This window comes from Gossypium hirsutum, chromosome A06, assembly GCF_007990345.1.
Source record: "Gossypium hirsutum isolate 1008001.06 chromosome A06, Gossypium_hirsutum_v2.1, whole genome shotgun sequence".
Classification (NCBI taxonomy): Eukaryota; Viridiplantae; Streptophyta; class Magnoliopsida; order Malvales; family Malvaceae; genus Gossypium; species Gossypium hirsutum.
Genome location: NC_053429.1, coordinates 57,994,455 through 57,999,403, shown reverse-complemented (window position 1 = coordinate 57,999,403; position 4,949 = coordinate 57,994,455). Strand labels below are relative to the sequence as shown.

General features: G+C 42.3%; 1 non-coding gene across 1 annotated transcript; it reads left to right on the top strand.

Moving 5' to 3' along the window:
* Nucleotides 1-4,002: 4,002 nt before the first annotated feature.
* LOC121231698 (small nucleolar RNA R71) lies at nt 4,003-4,109 on the top strand. Its single transcript, XR_005929754.1, has one exon. It is a non-coding gene; the product is annotated as a small nucleolar RNA R71 (small nucleolar RNA).
* The last annotated feature ends 840 nt before the right edge of the window (nt 4,110-4,949 follow it).

The window sequence follows — 4,949 nt, the reverse complement described above, 5'->3', positions numbered from 1 at the left end:
TAGTCGTGATGCCCCGTTGGAACATCTGACCTATCAGGGTAAGCGCTGATGATTGGGCCGCGGTGTTGAGGAGGCCGAAGTGTCTGGCAAGGCGCGTCACGTAGGGGCCAATGGAGATCACTCCCTTCTTATGCCGTTCGATTTGATTGCGAATGGTGAAAGCAATGAAGTAGGCCAAGTCAGTCACGTGTGCATTTGCCATGCACCATAAATAGTAGGCGTCGTGAGTGTTGACGACGCCGGTGCTCTCTCTCCTTCCGGTCAAGGTCTGTTCCAATATGGCATGGAGATATCTTAGGGAAGGGGGGAGAGTTGAGGCCTTCGAGCGGCCTGGGTCGTAGTTGGAGGAGAGTGGTGCCAAAGCCTTCCAGCACAAGGAGGGGGAGATGTGGATATTGCGTGGTAGTGCATTCATGTCCTCCTCCTACATAAACTCATCGGTGTAAAGTCCCAGAGCAACTCCAAACTCTGGGACACTCATCACACGAACTAGACTGCCTAATCGGAAGTTAATGGTGCCTTGGTCGTCATTGTTCGTCATCACCACCTGTAAATGAAAAGTAGAGCATAATTCTAAAGTTAGCTCTAAATAAGTGGGCTCGGTAATAGCAAAGAACTGTTCCCATGGGTCTGTGGACAAGAGGGCACGGATGGTGTTAGCGAGCTGGACTTGCTCTACGGCAGCCCAGTCGATGCAGCAACCTGTGGTGATGGGTCGTGCGCGTAGTATTTGAAATAGCTCCTCCTGCGAAGCTTGTGGAAAGTCAAGGAACGGGTGCCGAACTTCAACTGTAGCACGCATCGAGGAAGAACCTGGTCCCCTACGTCTCTTTGAGGATGGGACCGCGGCCTTCTTTCCTCTTGATGATGACATAATGTACCTGAAAATATATGAGCAGTGACAGAATCGACGATACATTAGTTGTTAAGCAAGAGGCCTAAAACTAGTATATGCTATTTAGTGGATTAAATAATTCAAATATAGAAAAATTTAAAGTAAATTCCTAACTTGGCTGAAGCAAAATAGTACAATATCTATGTAAAGCATTTAGAATACTAATGTAGCAATACAAATTGGAAAAATAAAGTTGAGAAAGTGAACCAAAGGTTGTTGTATGGCAGCGCACGGGCGCGTTGATGTCGAGCACGGGCGTGTGACGCGGGTGTATAGCCGTGTGGAGGAAAAATAGAGGGTATAGAGAGGGGAAAGTGGGGATTAATGCAAGGGGAATGGATTTCAGAGTGGTTTAAGGGTTGGGGAAGTGAGAATCGTGGAAATGGTGGCTGGAATAAGGATTAGGGAGTGGGGAGGAGAAGTTTTCGGCTAAGGTTTTGAAAGGGGGAAAAAGATGAACAGTGGTTTGTTTATATAGGGGAGGGTCACACGGCCTAGGGCCACGCCCATGTGCTTTGAGTGTGAGCCCGTGTTTTTCAATATTTTCAAATTAGGTCGTGCTCGGCTACTGTCCCACTCCCGTGTGTCTTGGGCGTGTGTGGCACACGGCCATGTCGCACGCCCGTGCCTAGCTTTGTTCGCTTCTCCTATGCCTGTGTGTTATGGTAGCACGCCCGTGTATTGTTGTAAACAGCTGAATGGAACGGGCGTGTCGCACGCTTGTGTCGAAGAAACAAAATCGAGCCTTGTCCTTGGCATGCCCGTGGGTTTTGTCCCTGGCATGCCCGTGGGTTTTCATTCCCACACCCGTGTGTTCCTATCAAGTTCACCCATGGCCATGTCGCACGGCCGTGGGGATTTAGCGCACCCCGTGTTTTGGGGAAATCATGTCTTGTTTCAACACAGCCGTATCACCCGGTCGTGTCTCTTCCCCTATTTGGCCACTACTTTGCGAACGCCCGTGTGCCTGGCCGTGCGAGCTGAAAAACTTTGCGATTCAAAGATTAAGTTAAGGATCCAAAGTGTTAGAAAATAAAAATAAAGAAATCAAAAGATGTTAGTGCTTGGGTTGCCTCTCGAGAAGCGCTTATTTATAGTCTAAGCTCGACTTACCTCTCCGTTGATTTATCATGATGGTTTGAGGAGTTCATACTCCTTGTTCCTGCTGTCAATTTTAAAATAAGGTTTTAAATGGGTGTTATTTACCTTAAAAGTGCCAAACTTGGGATGATTCACCTCCACTGTACCGAATGGAAAAATACTAAGTACCGTAAGAGGGATTTCGTCATTTGGTGTGGTAGTGACAAAGTGAGGATCAATGACATCTAGTAAGACTGTATCGCTGACCTGAAGTTGATTAGGAGAGGTATCGGGCTTGTTTTTGTGTAGTTTCAGTTTATCATGTGTTTCCGCTTTGTGTTCTCGCCATTCGTCTAGCTCCTCTATCCGTAGTCTTCGTTCTTCATGGACGTCTTTGTTCTCTTCATGATAGTAGTGCACTGTCTCTGTTGCCTTTGTTCGAGGAAGTTCCTGCAAGGACGATTGGATATTAGTTTTATCATCGATAATTTTTATAGCATTATCTTGAGTCTTAGAGGTTTTGACTGAGTCGCGTGCTTGGAGTGTTACTGCGTCGTCACCTGCACGAAGTGTTAGCTCTCCTGTGCCTACATTAATAATGGTTCTGACAGTTGCTAAAAATGGTCATCCTAAAATTAGAGGTACGTCATTATCTTCATCCATAACTAAGACAATGAAGTCTATTAGGTAAATAAATTTATCAATTTTAACGAGAATGTCTTCAATAATACCCTTAGGAAATCTAACTGTTTTGTCAGCCAATTGTATGCTCATCCTAGTCTATTTGGGTTATCGAGGCCTAGTTGTTTAAACATTTTATATGGCATAACATTTATACTTTCCCGTAGGTCAGCTAAAGCATTATTCACAGATAGGCTACCAATTAAGCAAGGAATTGTAAAACTTCCTAGATCTTTCAATTTGTTAGGTAGCTCATTTTTTGGAATAGCTGAGCAGACTGCATTGAGTTCCACATATGATGTAGCATCTAATTTCCTTTTATTGTTCAGAAGTTCTTTTAAGAATTTTGCTGAGTTGGGCATCTAGGAAAGAACTTCAATAAAGGGTAAGTTAATATGTAATTTCTTTATGAGTTTAGCAAACTTACCAAATTGTTCTTCTGTTCTGTCTTTCATCATCACTTTAGGATATGGCACACGAGGTTCATGAGTTGTACTTACCTGTTTGGGATCATTATTGTTTACCTCTTCTCGTCCTTTGTTCATTGTGTTGTCTTGCTGTATTTCTAGCTCAGGTGCAATGAATCCTTCCTTATCTTGAGTGCTAATTGCATTGAGGTGTTCCCTCGAATTAGGTTCAGAATTACTTGGTAGGCTACCTTGTGGTCGTTCGGAGATTAGTTTGGATAGCTGGCCTATCTGAGTTTTGAGTCCTTGGATCGATGCTTGTTGATTCTTAAGTGCTCTGTCTCGGTATTTTGGAAACGGGTTTCTGACACCAAGATAAATTTAGAAAGCATCTCTTCAAGGTTTGGTTTTTTATCCTGTTGATAAGGTGGCTGTTGAAAACCCTGAGGATTTTGTGGCTTTTGATTTCCTTGACCACCCTAGGAGAAATTTGGGTGGTTCCTCCAACCTGCATTATAAGTATTACTGTATGGGTTATTTTGAGATCTAAAGTTATTATTACCCATATAGTTGACTTGTTCCTCTTCAGTTGTAGGATTGAAGGATTGCTATTCTGTATGTACACCTCCTCCGCTTGAGTCACACCTCATTATTGGATGTACCTACGTAGAACCAAGAAAACTATTAATCTTTTTATTGAGAAGTTCTACCTGATTAAAGAGCATGGTGACTGAATCGATGTTATAGGCGTCGGCTATTTTCGTTGGCTTTGTCCTCATAACTTGCCACTGATAGTTTTTCAGTGACATCTCTTCTATGAATTCATAGGCATCTTCCGGTGTTTTATTGTTGATGGTTCCACCAGCAGCTGTGTCAATCATTTGTCTTGTCGAGGGATTCACACCATTGTAGAACGTTTGAACTTGCAGCGAAAGCTGTAACCCATGGTGAGGGCACCTTCTCAGTAAGTCCTTGTATCTCTCCCATGCATCGTAAAGTGTTTCTAAATCCATCTGCACAAAAGAAGAGATATCATTAAGCAATTTAGCAGTTTTAGCCAACAGAAAATATTTTAGTAAAAACTTCTCGGTCATTTGTTCCCGAGTAGTGATAGACCCTCGTGGTAACGAGTTCAACCACTATTTAGATTTGTTTCTTAGTGAAAAGGGAAATAACCGAAGAAGAATGGCATCATCAGACACGCCATTGATTTTGAATGTATCGTAAAATTCAAGAAAATTCGCCAAGTACGGGTTGGGATCCTCATCCTGCAAACCATCAAACTGAACAAACTGCTGTATCATCTGAATTGTGTTAGGTTTTAGTTTGAAATTGTTTGCAACAATAGCAAGTCTAACTATACTAGACTCAGTTCATGTTAAAGAAGGTTTAGCATAGTCATACATAGTACGTGGAGCAGGATTTTGATTAGCTACAATTGCAGGAGGCAGCTGATCACCTGGGTTTTCAGCCATCTCGTTGGTTGGGGTTTGAGTATCATCTTCTCGCTCGTTCTCCGTGTAGTGTAAACTACGCCTTATTTCTCTTTGATTTTTTTGAATTGTACGATCGATTTCTTCGTCAAAGAGTAATGGTCCTGACAGGTTTCTTCTAGTCATAAACTATAAAAACCTGCCAAGAGAGAGAAGAAAATTAATAAATAATAAAATAAAATAAAATTGCAAGAAAAATAAATGGCTAAAGTAATAAAAATTTAGTGTTTCTAATATTTCAGTTTCTTGGCAACGGCGCCAAAAACTTGATCGCGTGATTCGTAACAAGTAATAAATATTTATAATGAAGATCAAACCTAGACTAACTATTATCACGACGAAAAGGCAAGCGCACCTATCGAACAATAGTATAGTAATGGCAAGACCGGGATA